The sequence below is a fragment of the Malaya genurostris genome, chromosome 1 (genome assembly GCF_030247185.1).
Source record: "Malaya genurostris strain Urasoe2022 chromosome 1, Malgen_1.1, whole genome shotgun sequence".
Classification (NCBI taxonomy): domain Eukaryota; kingdom Metazoa; phylum Arthropoda; class Insecta; order Diptera; family Culicidae; genus Malaya; species Malaya genurostris.
The window spans coordinates 93,036,299-93,061,920 of NC_080570.1; the positions used below are offsets into that span (position 1 = coordinate 93,036,299).

General features: G+C 36.1%; 1 protein-coding gene across 5 annotated transcripts in view; it reads left to right on the plus strand.

The window, feature by feature from the left end:
- LOC131440743 (acetylcholine receptor subunit alpha-like) overlaps positions 1 to 25,622 on the plus strand; it is a 266,618-nt gene that overhangs the window by 164,971 nt on the left and 76,025 nt on the right. The gene's annotated exons all lie outside the window — the stretch shown is intronic.

A 25,622-nucleotide genomic window follows, 5' to 3' on the forward strand; every position in this document is an offset into this window, starting at 1 on the left:
GATTGAGTTTTTAGAACAATTGCATTCTGTTTATTCATCTAAATTGGTGATTCTAAAAGGAGCTCGAGGATTATGAGGACACAATGTGAACAGATAAAAATTCTACCAAAGGATAACTTCTCGAAGTTTGACTCGATTTATGCGAGTTTCAACGGAAAGTCAAGTGCCGTTGCCACTTTTTTTTATCAGGCCTATTTGCGTACAAGTTTTACGTGGTCGATTTAGCCGATTTTTTTTATAATTTTTTTTTGTATTGGATCTCGTTGTCACCCTTTTTCTTTTGCTAGTTACTGTAGATGCGCCTTGTTGTACATTGGTTGCAGTTGCTGGTTGGTTGAAGGGTAAGTTGTTAACTGTAGCTGGTGTACTTTGTTCTATAGGGTTTCGTTGAAGGGGATGCCTTATTGTTGTTGGTGGCTGTCACAGGTGTACTGGGGTTGCTTGTGGTTGGTGTGAAGGAAGCACCGTTGTCCTTTGGTGTAATTGTCTCCTTGTTCAGTTTATCACATGGCTTTCCGTAGTGAACAACTTTTTGGCAATATTGACATGTGGCCATCTGATTGTCATAGGTAACAAGTGATTTGCACGGGATTCTCGTACCCTGACCGAAAGTCACATAAGAAGGTATAGGCCTCTTCAAGCGCATGCGTAACAAACGTACGCCATTTAGAATACCGGGGAAAAAATTCTTCCACTTTTCTTTTTCGGTAGAGAGAATCTCTCCGTATTGGGACATAGTTGCGCGAATATAAGAATCGTTGACGCTTGAGGGAAGATCACGCACACACACTTCTATAGCACTAACTTCCATATATACTGGAATGTTGTACTTGATGTTTTCATGCTCCACATAGTGCACATTATTATTGTCTTTAGCGAATTGAATTGCATCCAACTCTTTATAAAGCTGGATGTAAACAACATTATTTGTCTCATTGCATTGAAGTAAATGCACGCGTGTCAAGATGCATTTGCTCTTTAAGCAAACCTTCAAGTTGTCGTGTCGAAGGTCGACTTTTGCGCTGCCTGAAGTCAACAATAATTGTATTCTTTCGCCGGGCTTTTGTTCGTTTGGTTCACTCATTTCGAGATGTACTTGGTTTCTTCCGTCCCGAACGTGAGCGGTTTTGTTTTATCGACTGACTTGGATGAGATGTGAAAGCGAACTGAGCCGTTGCCACTAGCGAATGCATTTAGTTTCCATCACCAGAATTCCGATATCGTAGTAACGATATCTTAATACACTAAGGTCTCTTTTTACACGGGGGTTACGTACCGTGTTAAAAAACCCGTGTAAAATAAAACCGTGTTAATTGCGGAAACCGTGCAAAAAACCGCGTGGAAAATTTAACGAATTAATTCCAAAAACCGTAGATTTGATTATTTGTTTGTTTTGTTTTTTGATAAAATGTGACTGTTTTTTCACAATAAAACGGAAATCTATAAAACCAGCCTGAGGTTACGAGAACGGTCTAGTCATGCTTGATAAAACACATTGGATGACAAATTAAATTAGAACACTCAGGAAACACGTTTTACGATAAGAAAATTAATCTAAATGGCTCATGCTTTTTGTTTAATGAATTCGGTTTTCAAAAGAACGATAATACGTACAATTTAGAACGTTCGACTAAAGAAGTGCTGATAATACCACCCATAAACACTTTCACTGTAAAGAAAACTTTGGAAATGCTATGTGTAGTAAACACTAACGATCTTAATAGTCATTTTTAACTAAACTGAGTGGGAAGACATGGGTATTGGATAAAGATCTATGCACGCAGCGACAGAACTAGAGGGGGAGAATTCATAGAGATGAATATGGATCAAATTAGAAAAGGTATCACTATGTGTCATGCTGAAGCAACTCATTTCATTGGCGTAAATCATAATACTACTAGAGTTATATCATTCAAATGGGTATGAAATACTGTACTGCTCAATATGATGAAGAGTTGAAGAGATTAGTAAATCCGACTATTTCTTCAACGCTACGAAATTCTCGATGATATCAATGACGATACTGACATCATACACCACAACTGAACGGAAGAGACGTTGTCGTGTAATTTACAACAGGGATTGAAGATCTGAAACATCTACTCATGAAACCCGTTCCGAAAATACCCATATTGTAAGGGTTTTCAAGGAATATCAATGAACCGAAAGTCGCCATCTTGGAAGTTGATGCTGCTTAGAACATCCTTTTCCTGTAAATACTCATAATTTTCGTTTCATAACTATCCAATATATTATACATATCTAATAATACATATACATAAGGACAACTTTTTTCTACGTTGGAAATTCCAAATAACGTAAACTTTTTTTACGTTGAAAATTCCAAATAACGTAAACTTTTTTTACGTCATATTTCGATTTACGTAGTCCCGATTATTACGTAAATGGAGGTTTGGGTGTACATGGGAAAATTATACCGATGCAGTTTAAACACCAGGCCATCGTGCCACACATTATCGAATGCCTTTTCAATATCCAATATTGCCATGGCAGTCGTTTTGGACACTGATTTGTTTTGCTGGAAGACGTTGTTAACCCTTGTCAGTTGGTGGATGGTGGATCTTCCTTTCCGGAACCCAAACTGTTCTTCCAGTAATATATCCTGTCCATCTGCGAAAGCAAGAATTCGCCTTTGTATTAACTTTTCAAACAGCTTGGGTAGGGCAGAAAGTAAGCTGATGGGCCGATAGCTCCTGGAAAAGGAAAGATCTTTCCCCGGTTTCAAAATTGAGATAAGCCAAGCTCCCAGCACCTGTTAAAAATTTTAGCTAAGAACACAAATGAGCGAATACTCAATGTTAAATGTGTTGCCGATGTGGGGCCTTCATATAGCCTACAATAGCCACAATAGCTCAATAGCTCATTCGCACAATAGCCACAATAGCTCATTCGCAGTGACTCTACTTTCCTCAGGAACCAAGCTGTCTGATTGGTCAACCTCAGCTACGCTATCAGCCACGGCATGTGGACTAACAATGTTAAGTCCTAAATTGTGAGAACACACAAACTGCTGGCCTAGCGCATTTGCCTTCTCTACTGGTGTGATTAAAGGTATTCCTTCAGCTGTGTCCTGGGGTGACATCAGAGGAGGAATAGATTAGTTAAGTTGTTATAAGAAGTCTTCTTATCTAGGATGCCAGTTCGTTGATACTGCCTCCGGTAGATATTTCGAAGTCTAGTTCGTTCGGGAAAACATGTCGCAGTACGGTGAAGTTTTTTCCATTGAAAGGAAAGTATGGCGGAATTTTTTCCCCGGTATCCGGAATGGCGTGCGAGTGGTACGTATGCAACTACGTAAAGCAATTCCATCATACATCGTTTGTGGTCAAGATGGAATACATCCATGTGAAACGCTGATTACGTATGAAAATCAACTGGTTACATGTCAGTTTTGTGAACAACTTGCGAAAATAAACAAAACAAACAAAAACAAGGACAACCGCTCAACAACGGAAACTAGTGAATGCAGTGCTCCTGTTTCAAAAACACCTTCACCATCTAACCAACCAACAACTGCAACCAATGTACAACAAGGCGCTTCTACAGTAACTAGCAACGAGATCAAGACTGCGAATAACAAGGAAAACGAAAAGAAGACGGAAACCAGCAATACCACCGATGCGTCAATGGACGACGAGACGAGCCACAAACAAAGTGCCCCTCAATCTTTGCAGGAGGGAAATGGAAGCTCCTCTCGCCCTAGAAAAAGTGTGACAACGAAATCGAATACAAAAAAAAAATTTATTTAAAAAATCGGCTCAATCGGCCACGTAAAGCTTGTACGCAAATAGGCCTGAATAAAATATCTTTTAAATAAAAAATATACTTTTCGCGTTAGAATGCTTTTATTCGTTTGCTTACCCGTTCATTACCTACACCATATACCATTCGAACGAACTGATTCCGTCGAGATCAGAAAATGCGTGTGTGACAAATAATTTCACTCAATTTTTTTTCTTAGATGACTCAACCGTTTTCTACGAACTCAGATTCATATGAAAAGGTGCATGCTCCCAAACAAGATTCCTGAATTATGTTTATCTGTCTTCGGCTACACCGATTTTCGCATTCCGGTTCCAGTATCGAATCGTTTCTCAAAGCTCAATCGTTTTCTTGCAAAAAAAGCCAGAACTTCTAGTTCCATACAAAATTAATTAATTTTATTCAATTCTGACTTCCGATTCTAAATTTTCAAAATTCAAACCAATAGCTTCCCGAAAAGCTTCAAAGTTAAACTCAAAACTATTGCAATTTATTCGTCATATGTCCATACGAATCGGTTCGGGTTATGTTGGTTCCTGAATACCGGCTCTGGAAGTACCTCACATATCATGGAATGTTTAATCGATTGTCACACTTTTAGATTCAAATTCCGATCCGATTTGCAGTTTCGACATTATAGAGTAATGAGTGATGAAAATCTCAAATTGCCGCTTAAAACGACGGTCATTAAAATAATGTCATGAAAACTGAAACACCGAAGAATATACATGCAAAAAATATCATATCACTGCTAGGTGAATTAAGCACGTTTTTTTTCAGTAAAAATAACGCTTTAACACAGTAGTACCTTGAAATATTGCTGTCAACAAATGTTTATGCTGATATATCAGTAGAATGAGATTGTTCGGTAGTTTGGCCTATATTGTAATATTCTGTAGCGAATATTGATCAACCGCATGTCGTCATCTTGAATTTTGAAACGAATTCAATCATCGTTTTCCGACATCTACTCGTCAACCGCAAGTCACCTTCTTGGATATTGAAGCGACTTAAAACATCCTTCTTCGGTATATACTAACAATTTACGTTCCAAAAATATCCATTACATTATATCCAACAATATACATAGGGAAAATTTTTTACGCTGTATATTCCAAATAACGTGAACTTTTATAAAAAATTCCAAAAACGTTATTTTTTTTCAAACCACCAGGTGGATTAAAACAGGTTTTATAGTTATGCGCTTACCTGTATTCAATAAATGAGTAATAACTTTTGACTCAGACAACCTGCAAGCCTCGGACACAAATTGAAGAGGCTACTGGGTTTGGTATGTTCAACAATAATGTTTCGGCTTCATTTAGGCTTCAAGAACCTAGCAGAGTTAGCTGCAGTTAATTATAGTTTGAGTGTAATCGTCACATTATCTCCAAACCATTATTTTCTCTTCACAGATAGTTTGAGTGCAATTGAAGCCATTCGCTCAAACGCTGCTGGCAAAAATTAACCGTTTTTCTTGGACAAAATAAAACAGTTCCTGAACGACATATTGAATAATAATTATCAATTCACAATAGTTTGGGTCCCGGCTCATTGCTCCATTCCAAGCAATGAAAGAGCCGATATTTTAGCCAAACGTGGTGCTATTGAGGGTGAAATTTATGATGATTAATGGACCAATTGCTTTCAACGAATTATATAGCGCGTCTCGTCAAAGAACACTTGCCAGCTGGCAAGTTCCTGGGGTAAAGATGATCTGGGTCGGTGAGAGCACTCAATTATTCCTAGAATATCGACGTTCCGAGACTAATTATTGTGCTTGTGGCGAAGGTTATCGCGATGTATGTCGTTTGGACATGCGTGGAGTATCATGATGTCAGATCTCAACTAATAATTTCCTTGCGTACCCAAGGTAGACTATACAATATCCCAGTTCGCGACATTCTTGCTTGTCATGACCTTCCTTACATCTAACTTCTTTATCATTTCATTAAGTCCATTGGAGTTCCAATTTAAAATTTATTTTATGTTAGACTCATTTCTCTTCCAAGAGTTCAACCAATAGCCAGCTATCGTATATTGAATAAAAGTGATGAACTGATACAAACAAACCTGAAATAGTTATAAGATCATGTACAAAATAATGACAATGAACGATTATTGAAAAACCTACACACTTAAATTGGATTACCGAGCTGTTCAAACCTCGGTATTTTTTCAGTAAAATAACTTTTCATCACACCGGTACCTTAAGATAAGGCTGTCAACATATGTTAATTTGTGCTGATATATCAGTAGAATGAAAATGTTCGGTAGTTCGGCTGTTCTAAACTCATCAAAAGATGGAAAAATTACCGGACGAAATCTAGTATGTAACGAAAGTTGAATTAATTTTCTTTTTTGTTTAAGAGTTTTTTGTCAAACTTTAAAATGAATTGACCAAAGCCGCATATTTTCAGTGCTTCAAACTGCTCAGTAACCGCAGATTTTTATCGGTTTTGAAATATTTATATTTCTCCTATTACATATATAAGTTCACTTCTTTATACATTCAAACAGTAATGGTCCTTAGAAATTGCGCACTAAACCTAACAGTAATATTATAGAAACACAAAGAAATAGAGCAATATTTTAACATATGGCATGGAACAACGTGAAAATACATTTTTAGGCTCTCATGAAGGTATTATTTTTAAAGTTGGTGTTAATTTAAAAGTTTGTTGTCAAAATATCCAACACCGTTCCGCATACAAGCCTCAGCAAGCAATCAAACAGCTTGCGTTGCTTTTTGTAAAATTTTCGGATCGAATTTGATTTCTTCAGCCAGGGTAAAATTTTACACCTTCGTCTCGTATATTCAAGACGGTGGCGTAAACTTCTTCCATCATATGACCACAGAGAAAACAATCAAGAGGTGTAAGAGCATGGCTGACATTATGCATCTCGAATCGAGTTTCTCGAAACGATTATTTTTGAAGTCGATTCGACGGAACTTGGACATTACGTAGCGCTTTCGACCACTTGATCGAGATTATAACAAGGTGGTACTAGATTTTGACTGGCGCGGTTCGAATTGTCAAATAAAAATAAACAAACTCGGCCATTGCAATCACGAAAAAAGATGAAACTGGATATTTTCGAATAACACATGGATCAATAAGTCCCGAGACTAAAGCAGAGATGGCGCTCGTAGTAAACCAGTAACCACGTCTTTCTAGAGTACTAACCTTTGCTTGAAACGAGTCAAAACTTTAAGTCGATCCGACCAGAAACAGCTGAGTTATCGAGGTTGGAGTAAAGTCGTTTTGTAGTTTGTTTAAAAAATGGAAAAAAACCGAGTATCGTGTTTTGATAAAACATTGTTTTATTTATTTTTAACGCTTGGGTAGACCTGTGGAAGCCGTTACACCGGAAAATGTGAGTGAAGTGACAAAAATTATAATGAAAGATCGTAAAGTGAAGCTGAGAATGCTGAGATGACACAGATATCATATGGAAGTGTATTTACTATCCTTTATTAAAAATTGAGCATGAAAAATGTTTTTTTCCAAGTGGGTGCCGCGATTGCTTTCGATGGAACAAAAACAGCAATGAGTCGATTATTCAGAAAACAAAAAAAAAACGTTGGAACCATTGTATCAACCTAAAAGGTGATTATGTTGATGAATAAAAAAAAATGCAAAAAAAATGTTGTTTCCATTGTTAGTCTCGGGACTTATTGATCCATGTGTTGCATTTATTCAGTTCAAGTACTGAAAAAAAGAAAAATGTTTGTAATACGAATTTTTTTGAATAATTTGACCACATTACTGTAATTGAAATCAGTTGAGACGCCGATGCTTGTACACAATCTATGGATAAATTTTTTAAATTATTGTTGCATTGTTAAATACAAATACAAGTTAAATACAATTTACGTCACCCATATGTGTAGTTTTAATCAAAGACTTTTAGATTCTGCAGCTTTCATTGTAGTATGCCTGGAGCAAACCATTCATTGTAGTATTTATATCTTCTATTGAAGAATCAAATTTACGTGCTTATCATGAGATTGCGAGATGGTGATGCTTTGAAGGTGTTTGGGGAAAAATTTCTGTTTACTTGAGTTTAAACGATTATTAACTATGAAACCTAACAGATAAAAAATATTATCAAGGGTATTATTGATAACTACCCAATATATTTGAAAATTTCGGATCAAATTTTATATTGGTTGTAAATATACAAATTTAATAAGAGTGATACTACCTTTGCAAGCTGACAAATGTGATCAATTTCGATCAAAATTTATCTATTAATCTCTAAATCCAACTATTAAAACTAAGAGTTTTCCAGATGTGTGAATAATACCCAATCTTAATTCTTCGAAATTCATATTTCATTTTAAGATTATTGATCAAAATCACAACATATTATAAGAATTTCAGGTAAAACTGAATTAAGTCCAAATTAAATAAAGAAATTAACCACTCTCCTTCGCTTTTTCGCACAATCCGTTTGGGTAACGTTTTCCGTTCACCGGTTCCAGAAGTTTGATTACAAACCACAGTTACTAGACATAGTTTAGTTTCGACTTACTCTTGTTATATTAATTAAATACCATGCATCTTTCAATTGATATGAATTTTAAACAGTCAGACTCAAACATAATATGCCAAACACACAAAATGTATCTGACACGAATGCCACAAAGATGGTAAAGTGTCATTAATAAAAAAAAAAAAATAAAAAAAAAAAACACAAAATGTATCATGATTTATAAAACGATGCATGAGAATAAAGGTTTTCAATGCTAATATGTTTATGAAAATCCATGATGCTATCGTTAATTACCTTTAAGGGGCGGGTAGGGTCTAACACTTTTGAAAAATCATTTATTATTTTCTTTGTATATTCTCATAGTAAAACATTTCAAGATTATTCTGTGAAATTTTCAAGTCTATCGGAACAAAACTCTGGAAGTTATGGGCCTTTACTTTTGCTTATCTCACTGCGAAGAAGTAAGAGCTCGGTACACAGGCCCAAGATTTCTTCTTCGTTTGACAAATTCTTGAAATGTTTCATTATAACAAATTATAAAAGAAAAAATATGATTTTTTTTCAAATGTTAGAGCCTATGGGCTCTCTTGAGTAATAAATTGTTTCCATTGATTTTATAGACAAAAAACTTAAAACGTGTTTTTCTCGAAAGAAGGTTTTGAAAGTGCTTGTCCATCGTCATTCAAAAACTACTGCACCATTTTATTTCAAATTTTGCAAATTTTGGGGGGGGGGGCTACAAAATGGCGGATTTTTTCTTGAAATAAGTAAAAATATTTAATAAATAATTGAAATAAGTAAAAATAAATAAAACAGAAACGTTATTTTGTGTTTTATCATCCGACTTACGTCTTAATGATTTTCTAATAACTATTGACAGGGAAAAACCCGTTTGAGTTGGTGTACAATGTGCCATTCTCAAATAGGCACAAAACCTGTCTTTTTTCAAAAATTCACATTCAAAAACAATTCTGAAACAGTCAGATACAAATTACATTGAGAAACTTAAACAAATGTTTAAATAATTAACCTAATAATTTATCTATAGTACAGGTGTGTATATGAGGAGTTAGATCGCCATAGATTTCATCGCATTTCCTGTATCAGCCGATTGTGGAAAAGTCTGGCAGGTTCGTTGAACTCAAATAAATGAAAGAACTCGTTGAAAGAGGAACGCATTTACCGAAACGGGGAATTTCTTTGAAACTCCGATCCGATGCCGATGAAAGAAACCCGGTCTAGTACGAAGAGAACGAGCTTGAACACTAGCATTCAACTGCGCCAAAAGATTTGAACTGTCAATCTCAGATGTTAATATTTTCGCTGCAAATACTGCCTTTGCAATCTTCCTTCTTTTCTCGAGCGTATTTAGACCTAATAATCGGCAGCGTGCTTCATATGGAGGCAAGTTCAATGGGTTCGTCCAACATAGGCTTCTTAGGGCATATCAAACAAATTTGCGTTGCACACTTTCGATCCTGTTAATCCAGTTCTGATGATATGGTGCCCAAATTTAAACATAAAACCTAGTTGTCTGTTGGCTTTTTCTACTATCATAGACTGATGGTTTCGAAAGGAAAGTTTTGAATCAAGTAATATACCGAGATCTTCTATGCTGGTTTGATTTGTTCACTTCTGATTAGTGTGCGCTGAGATACAGTGGACACCGCAAATCATGATTTTTAAGAAGTGTACTCAAAAATACCTTTTCACCGACTTATTTCTTAATATTTTTCTACGAAAAAAATCACAAAAAGGTTGTTCGAATGCTGCTATGTATCATGCAAAACATTTGAATTTATTTTGTTGGACGATAATCCTGAAAAAAAATCGCGAAAATGATGATTAATTTTGCTCCGAAACATCGCTTTATCATACGGCACTCGAAACTTCTACTACTGGAATAGGGAAAAAAGTCGTTTACACAAAAACATCGATATCTCCGTTAAAATTAATGGATTTTAACAACCTAAAGCTTGTTGGATAGCTACTACAGTGCGAAATCATTTCGGCGTTTTCGTTTTTAACGATGGCTCTACACCGGAGCGAATTCTATCCCAATTTTTTATATTTGAAAAAAGGTAAAAAAATAAACATTCTTCTAAGTTGAGCCCTACACTACCCATTTGTAGGTCATGTAAGTTGCTGACCATACGAACCGACATCAGATATACCGGTCCCTGGAATCCGGCTCTGGAAGTTGCGGAATTTAAGGCCAAAAATTCAAAAGAGGACACACTCACATAAGTGCGAAATCAAAACAGTTTCGTGAAAAGTGTTTGTTTGATAAAACTACCCTGGGTCAGTTTCAGTTTTCTCAAGCGAAAACGACATAAGGCAAGCGAAAAACTGTGGGAATGTGGTCGTTTTAGTTAATGTATTTATATCCTTCAATTTTCATCACTTCTACCAAAACCATTGAAAATTATGTTCCTCATCCCTATTGCAATGAAATATTCACATTCAGGAAGAATATATATATGAATTCATTTTGAAATATCTCAATGTTTAGGGGGAGCATATTATAACACTTTACCCTGCCTTCTTGCGCCATTTTACATTATTTTCGCATCGATTTATATATATCCATTTCATTTATCATCCAATGAGTATCGCAATTTGAATTCGTCGCTCTACAAATCCTACGTTTTACGTGTGCAAACTAATTTGAGACGATACCCCAAAAAGTTCTGGAACTACGTTAATTCAACGAGAAAGTGCTCTTCAATCCCAACGAGTATATTTTTACACGATACTGAATCATCAAAAAGTACGGAGAAATGCGAATTGTTTGCCAATCATTTCTCATCAGTATTCGCCGCGCATTACGTTACCAAGCGTGAAATTGACTTGGCAGTATTGGATGTTCCTGATAATCTGGTTGATTTTTATGTATCTTATGTTACACGGAAACTTAGGAGTACGTTCTCGCCCGGTCCGGATGGTATACTTTCCGTCGTGTTTCTCCGTAATATTGAAGCTCTTGCCGAGCCATTGTGTAGAATTTATAACCAGTCACTTGTTGAATCTCGATTCCCGGCGATTTGTAAACAATCGTTTATAGTTCCTGTTTTCAAGAGAGGAGATAAACGGAATGTGGCTTTACAAGTCTCTCAGCTGCATCCAAAATTTTTGAAATTATTGTTAGCAATGCTCTCCTTGCTAAAGCTAAATGCTATATTTCCAACGATCAACATGGATTTATGCCCGGACGATCAGTTACCACAAATCTTCTCCAATTCACAACAACTTGTTTAGAACAATTAGAACACGGAGCGCAAGTGAACGTAGTTTATACGGATCTTAAAGCGGCTTTCGATACAATTGACCATGATATTCCGCTTGCAAAGTTATCTGAACTAGGGATTTCAGAGCGTATAACTAATTGGCTGAGATCATACTTGACTTGCAGAACTCTACGTGTTGGCTCAACTAAATCCTCCAGTTTCTCTAACTCGTCCGGAGTACCCCAAGGAAGCAACCTAGGTCCGTTGCTGTTCATTCTGTATTTAAACGACATATTACGAATTCTGAGGCCTGGATGTAAATTAGCGTATGCCGATGATTTAAAGATTTATTTCATCGTTCGATCTACTGAGGACTGCGTTTGCCTTCAAACAATATTAGATCAATTCGTCGACTGGTGTCATCGAAACAAGCTGACCGTGAGCATTTCAAAATGCATGGTTATGTCCTACCATCGTACCAAACAGCCAATAAGATTCGACTATGTCATTGATAGTGTTATTCTGCAAAGAACTCACCAATTTAGCGATTTAGGTGTGCTACTTGATCAAAAGCTTACGTTAAATTTGCATCGATCGGCAGTAATCGCAAAAGCTAATCGATAATTAGGGTTTATCACGAAGATATCAAAACATTTTTCTGATCCGTACTGTTCAAATGCTCTCTACTGCTCTCTCGTTCGGCCAATATTGGAGACTGCTTCAATTGTTTGGCATCCTTATCAATTGACCTGGAGCCTAAGGATCGAAAACGTGCAACGAAAGTTCATCAGATATGCATTGCGGTACCTTCCTTGGCGTGGCCCGATAAATCTTCCACCGTATGATGCTCGCTGCAAGCTGCTAAATATGGAAACTCTTCAACGACGTCATTGTATCCAACAGACTGGATTTGTTGCAAAGCTTTTGAATGGAGAAGTCGACAGCCCTAATCTATTGTCATCGTTATGCATCCGAGTGCCATCCAGATCTCTGCGTCATGGATCCTTACTTGTACCTCGCTTCCATCGTACTAGCTTTGGACTTTACGAACCGTTTACATCAATGATCCGCACTTTTACATCTGTCGAAGAGTTTTTCGAATACGGAGAACCATCTTGCCGATTCATAACACGGATTAAAAATAGTTCATCGATATAATATAAGGTAATATTTCATGTAGACTTTAGTCAGATGGAATCAAATAATAAAATATATATATATATATATATATATATATATATATATATATATATATATATATATATATATATATATATATATATATATATATATATATATATATATATATATATATATATATATATATATATATATATATATATATATATATATATATATATATATATATATATATATATATATATATATATATATATATATATATATATATATATATATATATATAATAGATCGGCTGAAAAGTTCGTATCGTTTCTATGAGAGGGCGCCACTAGAATTAAATCCATACCATTTTCAGTTAGCCTTAGCCAACCTTCAAAAGATACGTGTATAAATTTGACAGCTGTCTGATTATTAGTTTGTGAGATAATGTATTTTGAGTGAAGCTACTTTTGTTATTGTGAAAAAATGGAAAAAAAGTAATTTCGTGTGTTGATGAAACACTACTTTTTGATGAAAAAAAGTGCCGCCGATACCTAAAAATGGCTTGATGGGTGTTATCCAGACTCTGCACCGGGCGAAGCAACAATTCGTAAGTGGTTTGCAAAATTTCGTACTGGTCATATGAGCACCGAAGACGATGAACACAGTGGCGTCCAAAAGAGGCTGTTACCGATGAAAACGTGAAAAAATCCTCAAAATGATTTTCAATGACCGTAAAGTAAAGTTGATCGAGATAGCTGATACCCTAAAGATATCAAAGGAACCTGTTGGACATATTATTCACGAATATTTGGATATGAGAAAGCTTTGTGCAAAATGGGTGCCGCGTGAGCTCACAATCACAATTGCACAAGTCGATGAAAATCATGCTGAAATTGAACGAATTGGGCTTCGAATTGCTCCCTCATCCACCGTATTCTCAAGATTTGGCCCCCAGTGACTTTTTCCTGTTCTCAGACCTCAAGAGAATGCTCGCTGGTAAAAAAATTTAGAAGCAATGAAGAGGTAATCGCTGAAACTGAGGCCTATTTTGAGGCAAAGGACAAATCGTGTTACAAAAATGGTATCGAAAAGTTGGAAGATCGCTATAATCGCTGTATCGCCTCTGATGGCAATTCTGTTGAATAATAAAAATGAATTTTGCAAAAAAATGTGTGTTTCTATTAAACGATACGACATATATATACAGGGTCCGGCACTCGAAGTGTAACCAATTTAAAAGGCCATAAATTCAGTTTGGAAAATTACTTTTACTTAATTCAAAGTACAAAATGTGTAAAAATAATACAAAATTCAGAATCAATTCACTTTTGCTCGATATGACCACCTTTTGCCTTGACTTGATGACTTGAGAGAGCGAAGAAGTTGAAGAAGTATATATATATATATACTTATATAACATAAGTCATGTGTGGCGGACAGATTATCCGTATAATTCCTCAATTCTCCAGTTCCCAAACTGCCAAACCGGTACCAGGTTATTATGCTGATTGCTTCAGTGGTGGTTCAACCATACTTTCAATAATCCAATGAACATGATGCTTATGAATAAAATGGGTATGAACTAAGACTTTATTCTTTACTAGGTTGCAATTTGGCTGCTCACTGCCAATTCTTTGTGACTCGCAGATTCTAATTGTCACAGATCTGCCAAGCCAGACGAAAAACAATCTTAGATGAAAGGGTAAATGGAAATACGCTCTTTCCTCATTCCGGCCGGGTTAATTTCTTTTGTTATTTCTTCGTACCATCTGAGGAGTTATCTAATGTAGCCAACAATTGCTTTCTCTGTTACAATAAAGTTACGATAGCTGTAGCAATGATAGAACATATGCGAAAGAAACCAGATAACACGAAACAAAAGAAACTTCCATTTCATTAAACCTCTACGTGATTTTTTTTTGTTGATGCGAATGGTTTCAACTTGTAGCCATATTGGAGGGAACTACTACGCACAAACTATCATAACATATAACCGAAGGGATTATAAAGACTAATGACACAAGTTTGCACTTGGACAAAAGTTCGCGTTCGAACAAAGATGGTAAGAAAGAATATAGCATATTTCCCCAAACGTCATTCGTTGATATTATGATGTTTTTCGCAAACATTTTTCTTATGGGATAGAGCAGCATTGGGAGACTATTCGTTCTTATTAATTGAGACACATTTAAGTTTTTATTTATCAGAAAAAGACGCTGTTCAAAATAACGAAAATGTCCATATTTTGTCACATCCAAACAATATGCGTATAATTACCAATTAACAATTTTCAAAAATTCTACTGCTTTAATATCCAGTAGAGTCTGCAAAAAGTAGAGCAAAATTTTCAATTCCAATGTTCCAATATTTGGGAGCATGCTTTTCTACTGGTTAGTGCCGTCTCTTTTGAACTATATTGCGAGTTAACTTTCGTTTTTAGTTCAACGGACTACCGATCCATCACAGTACAGTTTTTTTTTTGCAAAATACTCCTGATACAGATTAGTATTAGCATTAGCATTAGCATTAGAGACCGCCCGTGTGTTGCTACTCCGTTATTGATCTGGACCAATTGAGATTGCAAAATGATTTTTTGAAGCAACATGTTTGGGAATAACACATTGTTTCACACTGTGCAAACTATATTGATGCATGCATGCTGATCAATACCGACGCCGGCCACGTCCGAATGCAGATCTACTTGGGAGGGGAAGGATTGTTAGTTCGATGCATGTTGCTACTAGGAACCGAGGAATCCTCTGCATTCCCACATGCATCACAGGAGAGGATACTTTGTTAGTAAATGTTTTAATAATGTTATCATGTGTTTATTGCTCTGGGTAGCCGGCTACCAAGAATGTTTTAAAGTGTTATCATTTTAAGTGTTACTTTGTGCTGGCAATATAATGCACGAAACAGTCAATCTCCGAAATTGACAAAACTCCGGACAGACGGCTGTCGAGTATGCAGTCACTCGTTTATGCATCTACCTTTCGCGATTTTTTTAGAAATAAGCTTAACATGTAGACATCGCACATTTAGACGAGCGCCCATTCCAAACGCGATCCTGAACCACGTCGAGTCTGCTTTCCCAAACGAATATCTCAAACGCTAAATATTACCTATTGTTCGAACATAATTCACGTGCTTTATGTTAGGTTATGAATCCCTAGGGCAGAGCCTGAAAACTGGCCTGTCCAGAAAGAAATGCATCTTCCTACTTTTTACCTGTGATGAATTTGAAGAATCGGCCAATGTTTCAGGAATGAAAGGGAGGATTAAAATATTCAACGCAATTTGAATTACAACTCATATGAAAGATTCAATCTGTAGAACTTGTTTTATGAATTTTTGATTTTTTAAATTTTCTAACTGTTTCGGTAGACTTTGTATCTTTTACCGAAAAATTATCTTCTTGCTTGCCTAAGTCAGTAAATTCGCTAAAAACGCGAACCGTAGAATAACAAAGCTAAAAATAAAAAACGGAGAGTAACAAAGAAGATTAGAAAATACCAAATGAGGTGATGGGGGCATATCCGACAACGCATTAGTTCTCATCCCCTTCGAGTATCAACACGTTTGCGTCCATCACGACTACGTGCTTGTTGTCCGGAATATGCATGATTGGACAACACACGGCAGAATAAATGTCGTTATAATCTAAGCTATAACAAGTGGAAAATATTAGCTACAAATAAAAAATAATTCCACAAAAAAACTACTGGAAATAGCACAAAGACAAATTGATATTACTGGCAGCGCTGTTTGAGAGAGATCTGGCATGACAGCCCTTTAGGGATACATTTCGTAGCCCTTTAGAAATATATTATTAGAAAAAATACTCCCTTGTACGGCGGCAGTCATTCCTGTGTGGTAAAATATATCCTTCCAACCACGCCAGTCGCACCCTCAACCAAACCTTTATTCAGCACGACTTCACCATCACTGAAAATCAATAATTAAACTACTTATTTCACTAGAACTTTCTAAAATCACTGAAAAAAACACTTTTTATTAGAGCAACACAGAAGCACTGTGTTTTCTTCTCCAGTGATGCCAGTTCCCTCTCTACTCCTATCCTATCCTCTACTACTGATACAGATTAGTATATATAATATATAGTAATATATAATAATTTATTTCATTAGTTCATAATTAAAATGAAGTATATAAATTAAAACGATATTGTTTCCATTATTGACTGGATTTGTTGTAGTGTCAAGAGAATATTCACTACTACATACAATAAGGTCTCTTTTTACATTTGTTTTCGCACGGTTTTTTATACATGGCTTCTTTACGCGGTTTCTGGAATTATCATTTATTTGAACGTTTTTCGCAATTACCGCGATTTCCAGTGAGAGTTTAAAAACCACTCTTTCAATAAAAACCTATTTTAATCCACCTAGTGGTGTAATTATGCCTTTCTCATATTACTCATTACATCATAAATATAATCGTGAAACTCGCAAAAACAACTGTTCATTGTATAGAAATAGGATAATTTGTTCGGATATAATCTCACAAACTCTATGAAACCTGTTTACCCTGTAGTTCCGGAACCGAAAGTAGTATCCACAACAACTTAAGGAATTCCGTATGAAACTGTAAGACTTTTCTTTTGAACCTATAAGTTTGTGAAAATCGATTTGGCCATTTCAAGTAAAAGTAAGTGAGATCCTTTTTGCAGTTTTTGATCACTATTTCCAATTCTTCCGAAACCGGATTCAGATAAAGGGAATAGCCGAAGTTGGTTTGTTTACTACCACCAAATATGACCTACAAATTGGAACAGTTTTGAACGTAGTTGAACCTATACTTACTATCTCATGCTCTATTTCGATTAAATCAATTAAACGAAATTTAACAAACGAAACGAACCTGCGTTTCTGTTACTTCTGCATATGTAAGTCAAGCTAATATTTTTATTATTATTATTATTATTATTATTATTGTTATTATTATTATTATTATTATTATTATTATTATTATTATTATTATTATTATTATTATTATTATTATTATTATTATTATTATTATTATTATTATTATTATTATTATTATTATTATTATTATTATTATTATTATTATTATTATTATTATTATTATTATTATTATTATTATTATTATTATTATTATTATTATTATTATTATTATTATTATTATTATTATTATTATTATTATTATTATTATTATTATTATTATTATTATTATTATTATTATTATTATTATTATTATTATTATTGACTTCACTACACAACGTCTACGAAATAGAACAAAGCACGCCTTGTTCGTTTTGTGTTTTCTTCTTCTTTCGGTGTTGTACATATTGTCACTCTATATGGCGATTTGAAAACTTTGACACTTATCGCCCTGTAACTGCGGAACCGGAAGTCGGATTCGGATGAAATTTCACAGTAGGTTTAAAGACAGTATGAACTTTAATTCAAATCAAGATTGGTGAAAATCGGTTGAAGCATCGCAGAGAAATCGAAGTGAATTTAGTTTTAGGAGTTTTTCTTCTCCACTTTCGGTGCTCTCGGAACAGGAAAAGAGGGGACCAGTAGTGCCGAATTAAGTTTTCATGCCCACAAACTAACAAGCTCTGCAAACTAGAAGAATTTATCAGACAGTTTTAAGGGGATTTGTACCTGTTTTTAACTATCGTTCGTGGAAAAATACTAATAAAATTGGTAATTTTCCACTTATCACGCTTTAGTTCCGAAACCGGAAGTCGGATCCTGATAAAATGTTCAACAATTTTTAGGATATTATAAGATCTTTCATTTGAATCTTAGTTTGCAAAAAATCGATTGAGTTGTTTCAGAGATAATTGAGTGTAAACTTTTTCTCAAATTTTCACATATTACCATATAACTCCGGAACCGGAAGTCACATTCAAATGAAATTCAATAGCATGCTATGGGATCATAATACCTTTTATCTGAATCTTAGTTTGTGAAAATCGGTTCAGCCATCTCTGAAAAAAGTGAGTGCATATTTTTTTCACTTATTTGGTACATATCATCCTATATCTCCGGAACCGGAAGTCGGATCGGAATGAAATTCAATAGCAATCTATGGGACTATGAGACCTTTCATTTGAATCTTTGTGAAAATCGGTTTAACCATCTCTGAGAAAAGTGAGTGCATATTTTTGTTACATACACACACATACACACACACACGCACATATATATATATATATATATATATATATATATATATATATATATATATATATATATATATATATATATATATATATATATATATATATATATATATATATATATATATATATATATATATATATATATATATATATATATATATATATATATATACACACAGACATTTGCTCAGTTCGTCGAGCTGAGTCGAATGGTATATGACATTCGGCCCTCCGGGCCTCGGTTAAAAAGTCGATTTTCACAGTGATTGCATAGCCTTAGGCAAAAAATAGTAAAATTAAAAGAAATGGAACAGCTTGTCTGTAAGAAAACGATTTAGATCTATTTTTTTTAGATCTCATAATTGTTTTCTATAATAAAATACCTTAGAATTAATTTTTTTAATTAATGTGTGCTTTGCTATTGGCAATTCGACGCACCATCTAATTTTCAATAGTCGAACCCGTTTTAGGATGACGATTAATTTTTCCACTAGCTACTGTTATGAACTTGTTGGTTTAATCATTTGGTGTGAGTTTTTGGAATCGAGTTGTGATTTGATGATTGAGTGAGTTTCATCACTACTGTATAAATCATAGTACTCGAAAGATGCTAAATTGGCCATCCTGTATACCAAATAATTTTAAAATCCCACAGATTGTTAACATCTTTTATCTGAATCTGAATTGTGGTTAAGGTTCAAACTAGCAATTATGGCCTAGCAACTGAAGTGTGTTACAAAATTTCAAACATTACACTAGGATTCGAATACAACAATAAACTTTTTATCCACGATCGAAACCTAACTAATGTTTTCTACCGATATAAAACTACCAAATGTATTTGCAGGAATGATTATTTTTGGAATATTAGGATAAGAAAAAATACATATTCATGACAATTTACATTATTAGCATTATCAACTGTGTATATGTTGGATATCTGAAGTCAAGAAACACCTCGATGGAAACGTGATGCGGTGCATTTCTTGCTTAAAGGAATGGGTATCTCAACCTAAGTGAAATTAAATGCCATGACGAGGACAATGAACAGATATAAAAAAGAAATCCCAGCACAGTTAGCGTCTGATTTTGGCAGCTTTTGTCTCTTGGTTTTCATTCTTTCTGAATCTGGACGACGTTATTTTTATTGTCACACCATTTGTCTTACACTTCTTCCCCTTAGCTTACACTTTTATAGTAGCAATCTCAATTTGAACAGTACTTGACCAGATACCAACAATTTTGTCTGAATTTCGCCAACAAGACAACTCAGGAACAGTCAAAGGCGTTAAAGTGAAATTTGATTACTTAGTAAAGACGTTCCTCGTAGCACAAAGTCTAACCACATAGTGTCAGCACTATTCTGCTTCGAACGCGTTAATGTCTCCTAATTCATGAATAAGTAAATTTCCTCGGATTACTGTTATGGACGGAAGCATGTATAACAGTATTTAGTTTACTCAAATAGTAAATTTCGTCATTTCATGGAGAATGAGTATTTTAAGGATTTTTTTTATAATTTTATTTTTATTCGTGCCAATATGCGTAAGCTTTACGATTGTGCCATGTTTTTATTAGATAAAATATTTTTTTTTGTTATTAGATCTCGTTGTCATCATTTTTCTAGAGGGAGAAGAGATGCCATTCCTATCCTGCGAGGATTGAGGGGCACTTTGTTCGTGGATCGTCTCGTCATCCATTGCCGCATCGGTGGTATTGTTGTTGGTTTCCGTTTTCTCTTAGTTTTCCTTGTAATTCGCTTCGATCTTATCTTTGGTCGAAGATGTCCTTTTCGCAGTTTCAGTACAAGGTTTGCCGTATTGTGCAGGTTGTTCGAAAAACTGACATGTAATCAGCTTATTTTCATAGGTAATCAGCGTTTTACACGGATGTATTCCATCTTGACCACAAATGATGCAAGATTGAATTGCCTTACGTAGTTGCATACGTACCACTCGCACGCCATTCCGAATACCAGGGAAAAAATCCACCATACTCCCCTTTCGATGGAAAGAACTTTACCGTATTGCGACATATTTTCCCGAACGAACTGATCGCTTGTCTGCGGGGGAAGGTCATGCACGCGTACTTATATGGCAGTGTCCACCACGTGCACAGGGATTTTATATTTAACATTGTCATGATCAACACTGTGCACTTCGTTGTTAACCGATGCGAATGCAATTGCATCTCTTTCCCGTTTGAACATAATGTATACAGAGTTAGACGCCTTGTTGAATTCAATTTCACTTACATCATTGACGTCTAGATGCATTCGTTCCTTAAGGAAAATTTCAAGCTGCTGGTCTAACTTTGCAGCGCTTGAAATCAATACAAATTGAATTTGGCCTTGTAGGCCAAGTTTCATACTTTGTTAAATCGTATTTGCCATTTCGTACACTCTATTGTTCACTACACTGTATTGTCTTTGTATCTGTTGTCTCGACCATAAGCAATTTTCGACTGTGTCGCATGAGATACGATCACGAACTGATGATCAGGAGATTTGCCTCAAGTGCGTGAATCTCAAATACTAGGATAACGGTACCTCTCTTCATCTCAGCTTTAGTAGTCATCTAAACTCCGACTTTTGATGGGAGCCTCGGAGATTCCTAGTGTTCCTGTTTCGTCAAGCTTTGTCGACTGTTAAATAACTTTAATCTAAACTAGATTTGTCCTTCTGTTTGTTGTACATAGCATACAAAACCAATGCATGGCTGGTGATACGATTCTACAGACACTAAGAAATTTGATCCTGATGAAACTAAAGTTTATCAAAATCGGTTCTGCTATCTCTGAGAAAACTTAGTGAGATTATTTGACACTAACACACACATACATTGCTCAGCTCGACGAAATGAGTCGAATGGTATTTTTACTAGTCAATTTTCAGGTGGTTGTATAACCTTTCTATATGAGAAAGGTAAAACACTAAAAATCGGTAATGATACCAAAAACAAAACGAACTGTAAGCGCCGCGTGTTAGAATGTCACGCTAGAAAGTACTGTGGTCCATCTTAAAATAGTATATAACATCCCTCGAAATTGTGTCGAATTTCGCTTCCAAAAATCCCTTTTCGTGGAGCGATCAAAATTCCTGCTCTTGGGGTATGTTGGAAAGCCACTCAAATCAAAATATTCATACCTCCAGTAATAGTGAACGAAATCTATCAATTATAGCTTATTGAATAGATATTACTACTACCTATACATCAAGGTTTATACGTTTACTACAGCTAACCACGAGACTAAAAACTACAACGCCGAGATTGGATTGATTGAAAATAAAAATGACGCGATAGACACTCGACCACCGTTGGAGCTTGGGGACCAGCGGGTCCCCATTTCAGTTAAGTATTTATCTATCAATGATTTTCAAAAAAATGATGAAATGTTCGTTCCCCATAGGCCATCTTCTCGGCGTGAACGCGATATCGGTGATGTAAACATTCCTGAGAATGAGTTAATCGGATCGACAGAAACCGAGAGCATTCAGTTCTATTACCAGAACGTTCGTGGTTTGTACCGATGCCGACTTTGACGTCATTGTACTGGTGGAAACCTGGCTTGATGACCGAATTACCTCAGTGCAATTATTTGGTGATCAATACAATGTTTATCGAGTTGAAAGAAATTCGAACAACAGCACCAGAAAAGTTGGAGGAGGCGTATTGATTGCTGTCAAATGTTCCCTAGACTCATCGCTGTATATTGAGGGAATGTCGCACTGTATTGAACAGATTTGCGTCATCATACGAATAGCGCAGAGAAGAATTTTCGTTTGCTCGTTTTATCTGCCATGTGAAAAGTGCCACGAATCTGACCTGATATTGGAACATTTGAATTGTATTGATCGGATTCGTGACATTACCAATCCAAATGATTATAGTAGTTGCTGGTGACTATATCCAGATCTCTGGATAATCGAGCTTATGTGGACCCATCATCAACGCATACTAGACTTAGGCGTGAAGTCGTCGCTCATGAACTACTGTTGGAAGGATTAGCTCGCACTAATTTACAACAAATCAATACTGTTTTCAATCACAACGGCCGCATATTAGATCTAATTTTCATTAGCCAGGATGCTCCATGCACCGTAACGACTGAACACGACGATCCGCTGGTTTCTTTAGACAAACATCACCCTGCGCTTAGTTTTCGGCTTTTGCAATTACCTTGCACTCAGTACGTTGAAGCTCATTCCTTGCATTTTAGGAAAACCGATTTTGTCACTCTACGCCGTGAATTGCAACTGATCGATTGGACTCCAATAATACGTTGTTCGAATGTTGACGAAGCGGTCTTTATTTTCAACAACATTGTACGGGCACTGATAAATAATCATATACCACCTTTTCGATCTCCTTCCAAGCCACCATGGTCTAATGCCCATCTCCGTCGATTGAAAAAGAATCGTGCTTCAGCGCTGCGAAGGTATACGAAAACGCGTTGCCCGTTCATGAGGATCGATTTTAAAATGACTAGTAGCCAGTATAAACTGTACAATCGACAGCGTTACATATTGTATGTTAAAAAAATCCAGGATCAATTCCGTCGTCAACCTGCAAAGTTTTGGTCGTTTGTAAAAACTAAACATAAGGAGCATGGATTGCCATCTGCAATGACTTTGGGAAAGGAGATTGCTCAGTCCTGTATTGAAAAATGCGGTTTGTTCGCAAAACATTTTTCATCTGTATTCCTGCGCTGATGGTATACCCTCGGTCATACTGAAACGTAACATGAATGAACTCACTGTTCCTTTATTGAAAATATTCAATCTGTCACTGCAACAATCGAAATTTCCCTCCGAATGGAAAAAATCATTCATGTTTCCTATATATAAAAAAGGACAGAAACGTGAAATTGCGAACTATCGTGGAATAACATCGCTCTGCATGGGTTCTAAATTATTCGAAATAATCGTAAATGAAACGATTATGTTCAACTGTCGTAGCTATATTTCTCCTGAACAACACGGTTTCATCTCTGGTCGATCGGTCACAACCAACATCATGGAATTTACGACGTTCTGCATCGACAACATTGCGAAAGGATTTCAAGTTGATACAATCTACACAGACTTGAAGGCAGCTATTGATCGAGTTAACCATGACATTGCATTAAAAAAATTGGCCAAGCTCGGATTCTCGCCAAGATTTTGTCGTTGGCTCGAATCTTATCTCAAAGACCGCACCGTTCAAGTGAAAATTGACGACGCACTTTCAGACGAATTCTGTAATTGTTCCGGTGTACCCCAAGGTAGTAATCTTGGACTCATTTTGTTCGCTTTATTCTTTAATGATGTCACATCGATCTTTACCGGAAGTTGTAAGTTATTATATGCTGATGATTTCAAAATATTTGTTGTAGTTGAAAGCAGGCATGTCCAAACACTGCACTGCACTGCGTGCTTCATATAACCACCGCCACCGCGTGTATTGAGAATGCTATTGCGTGCCAGTGCACAAAGAGATACACGAAACGCAATATCCGAAGTCACGGTGTTCGTGGCGCTGTTTTATTTTCGGCACTGGTGTTTCAAGCTTCGGCATACACCGAAACCGCGTATTTTCAGTTTCGTTAAACACCGGAGCCGAGTGTTTTCAATTTCGCGAAGGCACCGAAGAGCACCCACGCGTTGGTTATATTGTCAATCAATTGAATTCAATCAGACGCGTATTGATGAAAAAAGAATTATTCATTCAAACGCATCTTTCGTCATACCGTGGCGCTATAGGTGCTTATAGTACAAGCAACGTATGTGGCAAAATCGGAAACACTCGGCTTCGGTGTTTGCCGAAGTCAGGAACACTCGACTTCAGTGCTGCCCGAAAATCCAAGCACCGGTCTTTGACAATTACACGACCACCGCTACGAGTGCTTTTTCTACTGCGTTCAGTGTGTGTTTTTCAATACGGGCACGAAGCGTAGCATTCAATACTCCTGGTGGTGTGCTCACGAGTGAAGGTGAGTACCGTGCAGAACGGATCCGTGTTTTTGCCATGCCTGGTTGAAAGTCGAGCGGATTGCTATCTGCTTCAATCGTGATTATCTCGATTTATCGAATGGTGTACCGATAACCACATGACAGTGAGCAACGAAAAATGTGTTGTGATTTCATTCCATCATAAAACCTTCAACTACACCATCGGAAATCATGTATTAGATAGAGTTGAATGTGTGAAAGATCTCGGTATATTACTTGACTCAAAACTTTCTTTTCGAAACCATCAGTCTATGATAGTAGAAAAAGCCAAAAGACAACTAGGTTTTATGTTTAAAATTGCCAGAGGATTTGATGATCCACTCTGTCTTCGATCATTATACTGTGCACTTGTTCGCTCCCATTTGGAATCTTCAGTTGTGATTTGGGCACGATATCATCAGAACTAGATTAACAGGATCGAAAGTGTGCAACGCAAATTTGTTTGGTATGCCCTAAGAAGCCTACGTTGGACGAACCCATTGAACTTGCCTCCATATGAATCACGCTGCCGATTATTAGGTCTAAATACGCTCAAGAAATGAAGGAAAATTGCAAAGGCAGTATTTTCAGCGAAAATATTAACAGATTGACAGTCCAAATCTTTTGGCGCAGTTGAATGCTAGTGTTCAAGCTCGTTCTCTTCGTACTAGACAAGGTTTCTTTCATCGGCCTATAGAAAGATCGGAGTTTCAAAGGAATTCCCCATTTCGGTCAATGTGTTCCTCTTTCAACGAGCTCTTTCATTTATTTGAGTTAAACAAACCTGCCAGACTTTTCCACAATAGGCTGATACAGGAAATGCGATGAAATCTATGACGATCTA